This window comes from Salmo salar, unplaced genomic scaffold (assembly GCF_965601325.2).
Source record: "Salmo salar unplaced genomic scaffold, fSalSal1 ptg000332l, whole genome shotgun sequence".
NCBI lineage: Eukaryota > Metazoa > Chordata > Actinopteri > Salmoniformes > Salmonidae > Salmo > Salmo salar.
In genome coordinates, this window is record NW_027675351.1 from 782,449 (window position 1) to 800,000 (window position 17,552).

At 40.7% G+C, this 17,552-nt stretch overlaps 1 long non-coding RNA gene across 1 annotated transcript; it reads left to right on the forward strand.

Moving 5' to 3' along the window:
* Window positions 1–9,063: 9,063 nt before the first annotated feature.
* LOC123732611 (uncharacterized) lies at window positions 9,064–14,588 on the forward strand. Its single transcript, XR_006763305.2, has 3 exons — window positions 9,064–9,391; window positions 11,466–11,570; window positions 14,077–14,588. It is a non-coding gene; the product is annotated as an uncharacterized LOC123732611 (long non-coding RNA).
* The last annotated feature ends 2,964 nt before the right edge of the window (window positions 14,589–17,552 follow it).

Here is a 17,552-nt window from a genome sequence, read left to right on the forward strand (position 1 = left end):
AAGATGAATTACTTGCACATGCAGCTGCATCTGACATCAATGTCCTCCATGAAGATGAGGTTGATGTTCTGGCCTCTCATCCCCTCCTTCATCTCTCAGCAGGTTCACTGCATCTGGCATCAATGTCCTCCATGAAGATGAGGTTGATGTTCTGGCCTCTCATCCCCTCCTTCATCTCTCAGCAGGTTCACTGCATCTGGCATCAATGTCCTCCATGAAGATGAGGTTGATGTTCTGGCCTCTCATCCCCTCCTTCATCTCTCAGCAGGTTCACTGCATCTGGCATCAATGTCCTCCATGAAGATGAGGTTGATGTTCTGGCCTCTCATCCCTTCCTTCATCTCTCAGCAGGTTCACTGCATATGACAAACCACAGAAGAAGTACATCATTATCTGCACTAAATAACTAAATTCAATTTACTAAATTAACTAAATTAATCAACACTGAAGTAAAATACTGAAAAAGAAACTGAAAAAAACTCCTTATTACTGCATCCCACCTTTCAGCCTTTTTCATGTTCAGGAAGTGAAGCGGGTGGTCATGCTGGCAGGAAACCCCAACACGCCTGTCTCCTACAATTTCCTTGTTTTGGGTTTGGACCTGATGGCATTGCCTGCTTGAAATCCATGGCAACCCTAAAATATCTATAATAATATAAAGTACAATACAAGTATTATGTACTGAAATGCTTCCTTGCAGGTTAACCTCTTGACAATGCAACAACAATAGAACAAGTCAGTAGCTAAGTTAATAAAAAGAGTACTACAATAGTAATAAACCCTTCATTCATCAGTATCCTGAACATAGCTGGGTGTTTCTGGGATAGAGGGTTGATATAAAAGTCAGTAATACAATAGTAATAAACCCTTCATTCATCAGTACCCTGAACATAGCTGGGTGTTTCTGGGATAGAGGGTTGATATTAAAGTCAGTACTGCAATAGTAATAAACCCTTCATTCATCAGTACCCTGAACATAGCTGGGTGTTTCTGGGATAGAGGGTTGATATAAAAGTCAGTAATACAATAGTAATAAACCCTTCATTCATCAGTATCCTGAACATAGCTGGGTGTTTCTGGGATAGAGGGTTGATATTAAAGTCAGTACTGCAATAGTAATAAACCCTTCATTCATCAGTATCCTGAACATAGCTGGGTGTTTCTGGGATAGAGGGTTGATATTAAAGTCAGTACTACAATAGTAATAAACCCTTCATTCATCAGTATCCTGAACATAGCTGGGTGTTTCTGGGATAGAGGGTTGATATTAAAGTCAGTACTACAATAGTAATAAACCCTTCATTCATCAGTATCCTGAACACAGCTGGGTGTTTCTGGGATAGAGGGTTGATATGTAAAGTCAGTACTACAATAGTAATAAACCCTTCATTCATCAGTATCCTGAACATAGCTCGGTGTTTCTGGGATAGAGGGTTGATATTAAAGTCAGTACTACAATAGTAATAAACCCTTCATTCATCAGTACCCTGAACATAGCTGGGTGTTTCTGGGATAGAGGGTTGATATTAAAGTCAGTACTACAATAGTAATAAACCCTTCATTCATCACTATCCTGAACATAGCTGGGTGTTTCTGGGATAGAGGGTTGATATTAAAGTCAGTACTACAATAGTAATAAACCCTTCATTCATCAGTATCCTGAACATAGCTGGGTGTTTCTGGGGTAGAGGGTTGATATAAAAGTCTATATATTCAGCAATAAAAGTCTATATATTCAGCAATACAGTAAGATTCTGAGACACAATCACTTCCTATTGGTCAGCTGCAGGGAACTGCCCACGTCTCTGAGACACAATCACTTCCTATTGGTCAGCCGCAGGGAACCGCCCACGTCTCTGAGACACAATCACTTCCTATTGGTCAGCCGCAGGGAACCGCCGACGTCTCTGAGACACAATCATTTACTATTGGTCAGCCGCAGGGAACCGCCCACGTCTCAGGAGATATGTATTTTAGGCAGTAAGTAAAACTGCCTAGGCCTTGGAGAATCTGGCCCAAAAAGACAGACCATCTGTTTATCTGTAATGTACTTATCCTCATACAGTTTATCTCCTGGATTAATCTTTGTGTTTTCTGGTTGTGTTGAGTGGGACAATGGAACATAGTGTTTAACATGATCCTATTGTGTATTGGCTTCAAGAAGATATTCACTTTATCCATTACAACAATCTGAGCCCCCTTATCTGCTGGTTTAATCACTATATTTCTAGAGCTTGATTTTTAACCATTTGTAAGGTTAAGCTGATAAAAAAGGTGAGGTTCTGAATAGTGAAAAGGAAGCCACATCCCTACGTATCAGAGTCTGTATAGTTTCTGACTCCAACTGAGGTTCCCAATGTGAGGGGTTTGGAAATAGTATCTGAGGAAAATCTGTTTCATATTCACAATGATCTGATAACTTCAATCTTCTATGATAGACGTGTAGATCCCCTCCGGAGCTCCTCCCAGTCCACCTGTTTAGGAGTTGGTATGAAAGTCTGTTCACCTGTTTAGGAGTTGGTATGAAAGTCAGTCCACCTGTTTAGGAGTTGGTATGAAAGTCAGTCCACCTGTTTAGGAGTTGGTATGAAAGTCAGTCCACCTGTTTAGGAGTTGGTATGAAAGTCAGTCCACCTGTTTAGGAGTTGGTATGAAAGTCAGTCCACCTGTTTAGGAGTTGGTATGAAAGTCAGTCCACCTGTTTAGGAGTTGGTATGAAAGTCAGTCCACCTGTTTAGGAGTTGGTATGAAAGTCAGTCCACCTGTTTAGGAGTTGGTATGAAAGTCAGTCCACCTGTTTTAGGAGTCGGTATGAAAGTCAGTCCACCTGTTTAGGAGTCGGTATGGAAGTCAGTCCACCTGTTTAGGAGTTGGTATGAAAGTCAGTCCACCTGTTTAGGAGTCGGTATGGAAGTCAGTCCACCTGTTTAGGAGTTGGTATGAATGTCAGTCCACCTGTTTAGGAGTTGGTATGAAAGTCAGTCCACCTGTTTAGGAGTTGGTATGAAAGTCAGTCCACCTGTTTAGGAGTTGGTATGAAAGTCAGTCCACCTGTTTAGGAGTTGGTATGAAAGTCAGTCCACCTGTTTAGGAGTTGGTATGAAAGTCAGTCCACCTGTTTAGGAGTTGGTATGAAAGTCAGTCCACCTGTTTAGGAGTTGGTATGAAAGTCAGTCCATCTGTTTAGGAGTTGGTATGAAAGTCAGTCCACCTGTTTAGGAGTTGGTATGAAAGTCAGTCCTCTTTCTAGAACCTCACTCTCGGCTTGGTTGAGCCCAATGGGACATTGCTGGTCAAGACCTCAAATGGGTTGTGAAGTAGTATGGACATATTGATGGAACAAGGTCACTAAACTGGTGGATAGACAGGGTAGATCCAAGAGCCTCTGCTGCCATCTAGAGGGGGTTTCTCTGTACTGCTTGACACATGGAGACTCAGTGGAGGCCCAGTGCAAGTGCTCAAAGTAGACTAGTGATTAGAGTGGTGGGTCAGTAACTGGTATGGTCTGATAGACTAGTGGTTAGAGTGGTGGGTCAGTACCTGGTATAGTCAGATAGACTAGTGGTTAGAGTGGTGGGTCAGTAACTGGTATGGTCAGATAGACTAGTGGTTAGAGTGGTGGGTCAGTAACTGGTATGGTCAGATAGACTAGTGGTTAGAGTGGTGGGTCAGTAACTGGTATGGTCAGATAGACTAGTGGTTAGAGTGGTGGGTCAGTAACTGGTATGGTCAGATAGACTAGTGGTTAGAGTGGTGGGTCAGTAACTGGTATGGTCAGATAGACTAGTGGTTAGAGTGGTGGGTCAGTAACTGGTATGGTCAGATAGACTAGTGGTTAGAGTGGTGGGTCAGTAACTGGTATGGTCAGATAGACTAGTGGTTAGAGTGGTGGGTCAGTAACTGGTATGGTCAGATAGACTAGTGGTTAGAGTGGTGGGTCAGTAACTGGTATGGTCAGATAGACTAGTGGTTAGAGTGGTGGGTCAGTAACTGGTATGGTCAGATAGACTAGTGGTTAGAGTGGTGGGTCAGTAACTGGTATAGTCAGATAGACTAGTGGTTAGAGTGGTGGGTCAGTAACTGGTATGGTCAGATAGACTAGTGGTTAGAGTGGTGGGTCAGTAACTGGTATGGTCAGATAGACTAGTGGTTAGAGTGGTGGGTCAGTAACTGGTATGGTCAGATAGACTAGTGGTTAGAGTGGTGGGTCAGTAACTGGTATGGTCAGATAGACTAGTGGTTAGAGTGGTGGGTCAGTAACTGATATGTTGCTGGTTTGAATACCTGAGCCGTGAAGGTAAAAATCTGTTGGTGCCCTTAAGCAAGGCACTTACACCTAATTTGCTCCAGGGGCGCCGTATGGCTGACCCTGTAAAACAACACATTTCTCTGCATCTATCTGGTGTCTGTGACAATAAAACATTATAAAAAGCTAGCCAACATAAAGAAAATGACAGCATTGATTTTTTTAAATTACAACAGTTAATTTAACAATGCTGGTTATAAATCTTGTAGACATTCATCCAAGGACAGCTTGACTTGCATTACATTCTCACTGCAGAAAAAATATTCTCATTAAATCACATGACTTCTAGTTAGAGAAAAGGATTCCTGTTAACACGGCCTGCTACAAGCAGGAAACAAGTTATGGACGAACCAGAAATGTAACATATCTGTTTGATAGTAACCCTGGATGATGAATGTGTGAACTATCTTGTCATCTTTTTGGGTAACCACATTGGAACATTCTAGTCTTTAAGGACATAAACTGGCAGAACAGGTTTCAGCAAAGTATGGAGTCATTGTTTTCAGGAAGGTGTACCCATGGTGATAGGAGAGACAGGAGGCAGACTAAGAGCAAAGTTAGCCACCTTAACTACTGTCCTACAAAGACAAACAGCATCTACACAAACAGCCACCTGAACTACTGTCCTACAAAGACAAACAGCATCTACACAAACAGCCACCTGAACTACTGTCCTACAAAGACAAACAGCATCTACACAAACAGCCACCTGGACTACTGTCCTACAAAGACATACAGCATCTACACACACAGCCACCTGAACTACTGCCCTAGAAAAGACAAGGAGCAGTCTACACAAACAGCCACCTGAACTACTGCCCTAGAAAAGACAAGGAGCAGTCTACACAAACAGCCACCTGAACTACTGCCCTAGAAAAGACAAGGAGCAGTCTACACACACAGCCACCTGAACTACTGCCCTAGAAAAGACAAGGAGCAGTCTACACACACAGCCACCTGAACTACTGCCCTAGAAAAGACAAGGAGCAGTCTACACAAACAGCCACCTGAACTACTGCCCTACAAAGACAAGGAGCAGTCTACACAAACAGCCACCTGAACTACTGCCCTAGAAAAGACAAGGAGCAGTCTACACACACAGCCATCTGAACTACTGCCCTAGAAAAGACAAGGAGCAGTCTACACAAACAGCCACCTGAACTACTGCCCTAGAAAAGACAAGGAGCAGTCTACACACACAGCCACCTGAACTACTGCCCTAGAAAAGACAAGGAGCAGTCTACACAAACAGCCACCTGAACTACTGCCCTAGAAAAGACAAGGAGCAGTCTACACAAACAGCCACCTGAACTACTGCCCTAGAAAAGACAAGGAGCAGTCTACACAAACAGCCACCTGAACTACTGCCCTAGAAAAGACAAGGAGCAGTCTACACAAACAGGCCACCTAAACTACTGCCCTAGAAAAGACAAGGAGCAGTCTACACAAACAGCCACCTGAACTACTGCCCTAGAAAAGACAAGGAGCAGTCTACACAAACAGCCACCTGAACTACTGCCCTAGAAAAGACAAGGAGCAGTCTACACACACAGCCATCTGAACTACTGCCCTAGAAAAGACAAGGAGCAGTCTACACAAACAGCCACCTGAACTACTGCCCTAGAAAAGACAAGGAGCAGTCTACACAAACAGCCACCTGAACTACTGCCCTAGAAAAGACAAGGAGCAGTCTACACAAACAGCCACCTGAACTACTGCCCTAGAAAAGACAAGGAGCAGTCTACACACACAGCCACCTGAACTACTGCCCTAGAAAAGACAAGGAGCAGTCTACACACACAGCCACCTGAACTACTGCCCTAGAAAAGACAAGGAGCAGTCTACACAAACAGCCACCTGAACTACTGCCCTAGAAAAGACAAGGAGCAGTCTACACAAACAGCCACCTGAACTACTGCCCTAGAAAAGACAAGGAGCAGTCTACACAAACAGCCACCTGAACTACTGCCCTAGAAAAGACAAGGAGCAGTCTACACACACAGTGAATCTGAGAAAAATGGTTTCAAGTTTGTTTTTTAGTCCATGCATATCAACCATGACCACTGATCTGACCTATGACCCCTAAAACACAAAAGAAAAGTGTAATATCTAGAAATCTGAATGTGTTTATCCAGCTTTCTTGTTGTTTTTCTGTTTGATGGAACTAGTTGAGAGTTCTGTGTTATTTCTTATTTTATGTACCTTTACTTAACCAGGTGGCCAGTTGAGAACAAGTTCTCATTTACAACTGCGACCTGGCCAAGATAAAGCAAAGCAGTGTGACACAAACAACACAGAGTTACACATGGGATAAATGTCACGTCCTGACCAGTAAAAGGGGTTATTTGTTATTGTAGTTTGGTCTGGGCGTGGCAGGGGGGGTGTTTGTTTTGTGTGTTTCGGGGTTTTGATGTATGTTCTATATTTTCTATTTCTATGTTTATTCTAGGTTTCTCTTTCTATGTTGTATTTTTTCAATGACCTCCAATTAGAGGCAGCTGGTGGTTGTTGTCTCTAATTGGAGGCCATATTTAGTGTGTTCGTTTTCACTTGTGTTTGTGGGTGGTTGTTTCCGGTTTAGTCTGTGCACCTTACTGGACTGTTATCGTCGTTATTTTGTTTGAGTGTGTTTACCTTCAATAAATATGAAGATGAGCAATATACCCGCTGCATATTGGTCCGATGATTTTTCCTCTTCAGACGATGAAGTTTATGACAATTAACAAACGTACAGTCAATAATACAATAGAAAAGTCTATATACAGTGTGTGCAAATGTAGTAAGATTAGGGAGGTAAGGCAATAAATAGGCCAGAGTGGAGAAATAATTACAATTTAGCAATTAAACACTGGAGTGATAGATGTGCAGAAGATGAATGTGCAAGTAGAGATACTGGGGTGCAAAGGATAACAAAAAAAACAAAATGGGGATGAGGCAGTTGGTTGGGCAATTTACAGATGGGCTATGTACAGGTGCAATGATCGGTAAGCTGCTCTGACAGCTGATGCTTAAAGTTAGTGAGGGAGATGTGAGTCTCCAGCTTCAGTGATTTTTGCAGTTCGTTCCAGTCATTGGCAGCAGGGAACTGGAAGGAAAGGCGGCCAAAGGAGGAATTGGCTTTGGACGTGACCAGTGAAATATACCTGCTGGAGCGCATGCTACGGGTGGGTGCTGCTATTGTGACCAGTGAGCTGAGATAAGGCGTGGCTTTACCTAGCAAAGGACCTGGAGCCAGTGGGTTTGGCGACGAATATGAAGCGAGGGCCAGCCAACGAGAGCATACAGGTCGCAGTGATGGGTAGTATATCGGGCTTTGGTGACAAAACGGATGGCACTGTGATAGACTACATCAAATTTTCTGAGTAGAGTGTTGGAGGATATTTTGTAAATGACATCACCGAAGTCAAGGATCGGTAGGATAGTCAGTTTTACAAGGGTATGTTTGGCAGCATGAGTGAAGGATGCTTTGTTGCAGAGTTGTATGGCATTGAAGGTCGTTTGGAGGTTTGTTAACACAGTGTCCAAAGAAGGGCCAGATGTATACAGAATGGTGTCGTCTGCGTAGAGGTGGATCAGAGACTCACCGGCAGCAAGAGCGACATCATTGATGTATATAGAGAAAAGAGTTGGCCCGAGAATTGAACCCTGTGGCACCCCCATAGAGACTGCCAGAGGTCCGGACAACAGGCCCTCCGATTTGACACACTGAACTCTATCTGAGAAGTAGTTGGTGAACCAGGCGAGGCAATCATTTGAGAAACCAAGGCTGTTGAGTCTGCTGATAAGAATACGGTGATTGACAGAGTCGAAAGCCTTGGCCAGGTCGATGAAGACGGCTGCACAGTATTTTCTTTTATCAATGGCGGTTATGATATCGTTGAGGACCTTGAGCGTGGCTGAGGTGCACCCATGGTCAGCTCTGAAACCAGATTGCATAGCGGAGAAGGTACGGTGGGATTCGAGATGGTCGGTGATCTGTTTATTAACTTGGCTTTCGAAGACTTTAGAAAGGCAGGGCAGGATAGATATAGGTCTTTAACAGTTAGGGTCTAGAGTGTCACCCCCTTTGAAGAGGGGGATGACCGCGGCAGCTTTCCAGTCTTTAGCGATCTCAGACGATACGAAAGAGAGGTTGAACAGGCTAGTTATGTAGTTGTGTTTTCATGTTTTGAATGTTGTATTGCAGTAGGCCTAACCCTCACCAATTATTCTGGTGATGGAGAGAGACACCAGACAAGACACAGAGACAGCAACAGAAGAATAGGATATGATGGAGAGACACCAGACAAGACACAGAGACAGCAACAGAAGAATAGGATATGTGTGTGAGAGAGAGAGAGAGAGAGAGAGAGAGAGAGAGAGAGAGAGAGAGAGAGAGAGAGAGAGAGAGAGAGAGAGAGAGAGAGAGAGAGACTTTAATCAGTTTGGCTCATTGGACAGGTCAGAGTCTATGTTTGAAGTTGTTGAGTCATTTTTGGCAATACACTGGTGTTGTATTCATGGTTTTAGCAGTTGAAATTCCGTCCCGGACCCCCCTACTGGCTATGAGCTAAGCCACCAATGTCTTCACATCCTAGGGGAGAGAGGAGCTGCTACCCCTGGGGAGAGAGGAGCTGCTACCCCTGGGGAGAGAGGAGCTGCTACCCCTGGGGAGATAGGAGCTGCTACCCCTGGGGAGAGTGGAGCTGCTACCCCTGGGGAGAGAGAGGAGCTGCTACCCCTGGGGTGAGAAGAACTGCAACCAGCAGAGACTGCGACCATGCTCGGGAAGAGCTTAGTGATTGGTGATTGTTGGGGCATGATTGGCAGGAGCTTCAGTAATGAAGACTGCTGCACTTGCTGATGTTTCACAATATGCCACGGCCGTCTCAGTCACCAGGTCTCAACACAATAGAACACCACCATCCCTCCAATAGACTTCCAGACAGTTGTAGAATGTTTGCCAAGGCTCATTGTAAGAGCTGTAAAGAGAGAGGGACTCGGAGAGAGAACAGGTAGAACCTGATATGTAAATGAGCAGAGCAAACGAAAGCAACTTTCAACGACCGAATGATCATTCAGACTGTTTCTATTGAGAGATAAAAGGTAAGACGACGATTGTTGTGTGTATTAATATAGTTGATATTGTTATGTGTATTAATATAGTTGCTGATATTGTTATGTGTATTCATATAGTTGATGATATTTTTGGTGGACAGTGTTATAATAGTCCTACTCTCCTTAAAATGTTTTGGATATAAATTAGATGCGTGGGGTGAATTCGTTCTGTGCCCATCTGTGTGCCCCAGGGTGATCGCTCCTACACTATCTACAATCTAAAAGGGTTCTTTGGCTGTCCCCATAGGAGAACCCTTTGTAGAACATATTTTGGTACTAGGTAGAACACTTTTGGGTTCCGTGGAGAACCCTTTCCACAGAGGGTTCTACATGGAAGCCAGAAGGGTTCTACCTGGAACCCAAAAGCGTTCTCCTATGGGGACGGCAGGAGCACCCGTTTGGAACCCTTTATTCTAAGAGTGTACTGTATCATAGGTCTATAGACTTGTCTTCTCAAAACAGGCTTAAAACACAACAAGTAACAAACAAACATGTTCTCTTTATAATCTACAGTTAACTCTTTTCACTCAGGAAGGTATGTTTTGTGAAAGAGAGACAAAAAAATATTGTTCGAGAGACTAACAACAACTTACACTTCCTCAAAACAGGTTGTGTGTATTCATTAGTGCCCACCGTAGCAAAACGTTTGGCAACAGAAACCGTTTAGGTCACATTGTACAGCGTTTAGAGTAAACGGTTTATGTTTTATTTAACATCTTAAAACTGTTGGCTGTGGAGTAAACTAATGAATACAACCCAGGTTGTCGCCTACGACTCGGCATGTTGATACCTGCCTCTTGCTGAAACCTGAACGTAGCCTGAGGGGTATACTATGATACAGGCTTGATATACTGGTTTTCTAAAGCTAGCCAGCTTCAGTTAGCTTCACATTCCAGCTCAGGCCTCACCCATCAGAATATACAGAACAGAACAGAAAATAATCGCAATGAAGTCAGGTTACAAGGTGAGAATCCTGCCAGGGATTATTGTAAAGTGTGTAGATAAATTAAATGTAATGTTAGTATAGTGAATGACAGTAAAACACTCCCAACAGTCTACTACTACTGAGACAGGTTGGTGTAATGTTAGTATAGTGAATGACAGTAAAACACTCCTAACAGTCTACTACTACTGAGACAGGTTGGTGTAATGTTAGTATAGTGAATGACAGTAAAACACTCCTAACAGTCTACTACTACTGAGACAGGTTGGTGTAATGTTAGTATAGTGAATGACAGTAAAACACTCCTAACAGTCTACTACTACTGAGACAGGTTGGTGTAATGTTAGTATAGTGAATGACAGTAAAACATTCCTAACAGTCTACTACTACTGAGACAGGTTGGTGTAATGTTAGTATAGTGAATGACAGTAAAACACTCCTAACAGTCTACTACTACTGAGACAGGTTGGTGTAATGTTAGTATAGTGAATGACAGTAAAACACTCCTAACAGTCTACTACTACTGAGACAGAAAACTCAAGTCTGAAATTTCTAAGTGGAAATTACAAGCTTCAGAAGCCTTTTTAAACCTCAAATACACTACAAGTTTTACATTTCCTGCATTGCTGGAAAGTTCTTCTGCAGTGGGGGGTGATCAAATTAAGATCCTACATCTGTACACATAATTGTACATGGGGATATGCATGGGGGTCTATAACATCCAATCACAGAGGTTTACATCAGCTGACAGTTGCAATGTTATTGCTAATAACTCAAACTGCCCTTTTCAGATAAAGACATAAACTCTGTACAGATGTAGGATCTTAATTTGATCACCCTGTTGCAGAAAAACTAAACTTGTAGTGTATTTGAGTGTAATTAAACTTTAGAAAAGGTTTCTGAAGATGATAAATTCCACTTTTCCATTTTAAAACTGTTCATTAATTATAATCCACACAATAATTCAAATGTCCTGTTTCTGCAGGATTATTTTCCTGGTGTAGCAAACTGGCTCAAATTAAGATCCAACATCTGCAGCAATATACCTCTCTCTAATGTATATGGCTCTATTGAGATTCACTTTTGACCATTTGACATCTTGTATTTCCTGTTGTTTAGGCTGGTTGAATGAGTTGCCTGTGAAAGCTACTTCATCTGCAAGAAAACAGGCGGCTGCACCAGTGACTGTCAGAAGTTTTGTGATTTCCTCATATGAACGTGAAAGTAAGGGTGTTGTCTACGCAGTTACAAAAATGGCTGTTGAAACTGTGGCACATATTTCTCGGTGACATTGAATAAATGTGTTGGTATGTAGGAAAGACGGGCAGACTCTCGTACTGTTGGTCTAGACTACCTACAAACTATTATAAGGCTATGATCACTTATCATGCCGACAAACCTGATGGTCTCTGTGAACTGATCTGAACAGGTTTAGACTGGTCATCTATGATATGTAGGTTATATACAGTACATTCTCTGTCCTGCTACTGGTAGGGCTATAACATTATGTTGATCTGAAGAGGTTTAGACTGGTCATCTATGATATGTAGGTTATATACAGTACATTCTCTGTTCTTCTACTGGTAGGACTATAACATTATGTTGATCTGAACAGCTTTAGACTGGTCATCTGTGATATGTAGGTTATATACAGTACATTCTCTGTCCTGCTACTGGTAGGACTATAACATTATGTTGATCTGAACAGGTTTAGACTGGTCATCTGTGATATGTAGGTTATATACAGTACATTCTCTGTCCTGCTACTGGTAGGACTATAACATTATGTGAACTGATCTGAACAGGTTTAGACTGGTCATCTATGATATGTAGGTTATATACAGTACATTCTCTGTCCTGCTACTGGTAGGACTATAACATTATGTTGATCTGAACAGGTTTAGGCTGGTCATCTATGATATGTAGGTTATATACAGTACATTCTCTGTCCTGCTACTGGTAGGACTATAACATTATGTTGATCTGAACAGGTTTAGGCTGGTCATCTATGATATGTAGGTTATATACAGTACATTCTCTGTCCTGCTACTGGTAGGACTATAACATTATGTTGATCTGAACAGGTTTAGGCTGGTCATCTATGATATGTAGGTTATATACAGTACATTCTCTGTCCTGCTACTGGTAGGACTATAACATTATGTTGATCTGAACAGGTTTAGACTGGTCATCTATGATATGTAGGCTATAGCCGAGGTATAGACCTTGATCTGCATATCACTAACAAACTGCTATTATACATTATAACCTAGTTTACTTTACATAATATAACATCTCTCACTTGATGCAAAAAAACTTTCTGAATGGATCAACAATTTCCTCCTCAGATCAATCATGTCCGTTTTAGCCCTTCTGTCTACATTCTCAGATACGTTTAGAAAAGAACAGATTGAAAGACAATAAATAGCCTACTGTTAGTGAATACAAATAATTGTGAGACATGGCCTTGTGTTGCTGTACTGTCTATAACTACCTTAACAAACAGTGACTTATTATTATTATTATTATTATTATTGTTGCTGTACTGTCTATAACTACCTTAACAAACAGAGAGTAATTATTATTATCATTATTATTATTATTATTGTTGTTGTTGTTGTTCTGTCTATAACTACCTTAACAAACAGAGACTTATTATTATTATTATTATTATTATTATTATTATTATTATTGTTGCTGTACTGTCTATAACTACCTTAACAAACAGTGAATTATTATTATTATTATTATTATTATTATTATTATTATTATTGTTGTTGCTGTACTGTCTATAACTACCTTGACAAACAGTGACTTATTATTATTATTATTATTATTATTGTTATTATTATTATTGTTGTTGTTGTTGTTCTGTCTATAACTACCTTAACAAACAGAGACTTATTATTATTATTATTATTATTATTATTATTATTATTATTATTATTATTATTATTGTTGTTGTTCTGTCTATAACTACCTTAACAAACAGTGACTAATTATTATTATTATTATTATTATTATTATTATTATTATTATTATTATTATTATTATTATTGTTGCTGTACTGTCTATAACTACCTTAACAAACAGTGACTTATTATTATTATTATTATTATTATTATTATTGTTGCTGTTCTGTCTATAACTACCTTAACAAACAGTGACTTATTATTATTATTATTATTATTATTATTATTATTATTATTATTGTTGCTGTACTGTCTATAACTACCTTAACAAACAGTAACTTATTATTATTATTATTATTATTATTATTATTATTATTATTGTTATTGTTATTGTTGTTGTTCTGTCTATAACTACCTTAACAAACAGTGACTTATTATTATTATTGACAGTTACCATGGAGATTAAATGTCACAACAACATGTTCATGTGATGCTTTAAATCACCTGACTGTTTCTATGTATCTGTTAGTAAATGTTTTATTTCTCTAAGAGATAATGAATACATGACAACAATTGACATTCAAGAACTAGTTGTTACTGTGTTAACCACAACCAACATGCTGGATCTCTGTTTAGTTGTCACTGTGTTAACCACAACCAACATGCTGGATCTCTGTTTAGTTGTCACTGTGTTAACCACAACCAACATGCTGGATCTCTGTTTAGTTGTCACTGTGTTAACCACAACCAAAATGCTGGATCTCTGTTTAGTTGTCACTGTGTTAACCACAACCAACATGCTGGATCTCTGTTTACAGGGGTCAGTGCTCTAAAATGAGTCTCTCTGGGGAGAGAGAGGAGGGGGGCCCTGCCTCTAAAATGCGTCTCTCTGGGGGACATGACACCAAAGCTAAGAGGTAAGATGACAATTTTATGAAGAATTTATTAAGTTTATTTCCAAAATAAATAGCTATCTTAAGATGAATGCAGTTACTGTAAATCACTCTGGATAAGAGCATCTGCTAAATCAGGGGTTCTCAATCCGGGGTCTGTGGAGGTACTGCAGGGGCTCCACGGCACCGACTGTACTCGTTGCAATGTAAGACATTTGATAGAATTTTCACATGACACGACCACTTTGCCTACTCTTAAATTATTGCTAATATAATGAAATGCATATATTTTTTTAACAAATTCTTATACTTTTTCAAGCAGAATTTTGACAATATTATCGTTATATCAACACACTCTTCACACCCGTTTAACAACTCTAAATTCAAACCAGCCACCTTTCGGCGACAGGTCCAACTCCTTAGCCGCTGGGCGAAAACCTCAGTTAATCTTCAGAAATTAATAGCATGAGTTAATCTGCCCAAATGAAGACAAAATGCTTTGGAGACATACATGGTATCACTTGTTACACATAATTATTATACATAAATCATTGTCAAAAGCACAAGACATACTGTTGCATGTAGGTCTATTTAATTTATGGATTGATCCTACAGAAATATGAAAACATTATTTTTAACTACTACCAAGCATTTACATGTGGCTCAGGAACCACTGACTCACTGCATTATTCTATAGTATTATCAAGACACCTGCTGTTAACTCTTAACTACTTAGGACAGCTCACGATGTGTCCTAAATATCTGCCGACTAGGTGGGACTAGAGACTTCATGCATAGCTTTAATTTATACCCATAAGTGTAAAATGTCTTTATTCTCAGCACTTATACGACCAATTTTCTACTCTGAGACGCTTTATGGATATTGTTATAATAAAACGTAGAATGTTTGTTTAACATAAAGAAAAATGAATATTACTAATGTAACCCACTGTAAAGACTGGGTTTAGTTGATTGTGTTGCACTGCTCATGTCCACGTTCTGGAACTGTCCGCGTCCCCGTACAGAACTGTCCGCGTTCACGTCCGGTGTGGCGCCGATGCATTTTGTCCGGTTACGCGCAGAGTGGGCTGAGGTGATTTTGGGGAATAACGACAGAGTTTGTTACAGTGTTGACACGCCAAACTTTATTGTTCAATTTGCTTTTTGCTTTACGGTCAGGGACAGTATGAGTGTAGCGAGATCCTTTTCACTCTCTATCCTTGTTTCATTTTGTGGTTCACCGGATTCGTCATCATCATTGAGACGAACGACAGATGAACGACCTGCTAGCTAGCCAAGCTAGTCGGTACAGCTAGGTAAGCTAGCTAGCTACTCTACCAGCAGCATCCTAGTTATCCTAGCTAGTCGGTACAGCTAGGTAAGCTAGCTAGCTACTCTACCAGCAGCATCCTAGTTATCCTAGCTAGTCGGTACAGCTATGTAAGCTAGCTAGCTACTCTACCAGCAGCATCCTAGTTATCCTAGCTAGTCGGTACAGCTGGGTAAGCTAGCTAGCAACTCTACCAGCAGCATCCTAGTTATCCTAGCTAGTCGGTACAGCTAGGTAAGCTAGCTAGCTACTCTACCAGCAGCATCCTAGTTATCCTAGCTAGTCGGTACAGCTAGGTAAGCTAGCTAGCTACTCTACCAGCAGCATCCTAGTTATCCTATCTTCCCTCTCTTATTGACGGATGCTGGCTACCTCTGTCCGGTTCTCCTCTCTTCACTAGATGGACGGTAACTTTATTGTTTAACCCTTCTGTGTCCAAGGACCGAACTTTTGAATATTTTTTTCGGGGCGCCTCAACTAGGCTGGACACGTTCCGTTTTTTTTTTTATTCTCAGCTGCCTCGCCAATGTCTAAGTGAATTAATAACTTTTAATTGTTAAATATTTCCAATAGATGGCAGCATAAGACCACAAAGCATCAGTTACAAGCAGCAATATGATTGACATAAAATAGCATGCAACCACAGACTATATGTCCCATGATTTTCTAAAATTGGCACTGATTACTTTAGTTAGCTATATATCTCGTAATGGGCCTGTGTTGCTTTCGGGAGAACAAAAATAGTGACTATAGCAGGTATTGAACACCGGGTAAATTATCACTAGTCAGAACCTCAACCTTAGTATACATACATTATAAAACATCATCTTAATATCTGATATTGCGAGTAAACAAACTCGGAATAGAAAAGACAAGAGTGCGTCTTCCAGCCCTCCAATAAATTACATCATTCAACCCTCCCAGTTAGTAAATTTACCCCAACATGCCCCTGGAGAAGGCAGAGTGACGACACCAGCTTTTTACCGGGGCTGAGTTGACTACTAGAGAGAGAAGGCAGAGTGACGACACCAGCTTTTTACCGGGGCTGAGTTGACTACTAGAGAGAGAAGGCAGAGCGATGACACCAGCTTTTTACCGGGGCTGAGTTGACTACTAGAGAGAGAAGGCAGAGTGACGACACCAGCTTTTTACTGGGGCTGAGTTGACTACTAGAGAGAGAAGGCAGAGCGATGACACCAGCTTTTTACCGGGGCTGAGTTGACTACTAGAGAGAGAAGGTAGAGTGACGACACCAGCTTTTTACCGGGGCTGAGTTGACTACTAGAGAGAGAAGGCAGAGCGACGACACCAGCTTTTTACCGGGGCTGAGTTGACTACTAGAGAGAGAAGACAGAGCGGCTCGATGCTGTTTGATGAATTTGACAATGAATGTACCTGGAAAATACGTTTTTCTCAACTAGAGGTGACTGAATTAATGTTCAGACTTATTGATAATCGTTATATTAATGAACTATAATTTCAAAACATGAGCATAAAAACAGGTAATAATAAACATGAATCATCATTATATTACTTCACAGTAATCTGTTAAATGCTTTTTCAGTCCTTCCTCTTGCATTAGCAGTGTGGAAAGGGACAGAAAGAAGCTCACAGGAGTTTTCCTGTGAGGGGGAGTGGTGGTGTATCCAGGGAGAAAACTAAACTAATATTCTGAAATGTCATTTGTGGTCTTATGCTGCCATCTATTGGAATTATTTAGCAACTGCAGTAGTACTGAATAATGTGTAATTCTTTATTAAAGTAGTAATTACTCAGAATTGCAAAATATAACATTTTCTAGTTCCTTTTACCACTTATAATAAAATAAAATGTTTATAGCATAACAAACAATTAAACTGACATAAAACAAAAACACCATACATTTAGTTAATTATATATATAACAACTATTTATTTAGATGGGTGACATTATCTGCCAAAGCAACAGCCCTGTAGACAAAGAAGAGCTCTCCAGTAGGAACCAAAATATTCAAAGGACATTTTCTCAAAAGTGATGTTACAAGTTAATCAACATTCAAAGCAGAATTACTTTCCCATTGTTCCTCAACTGT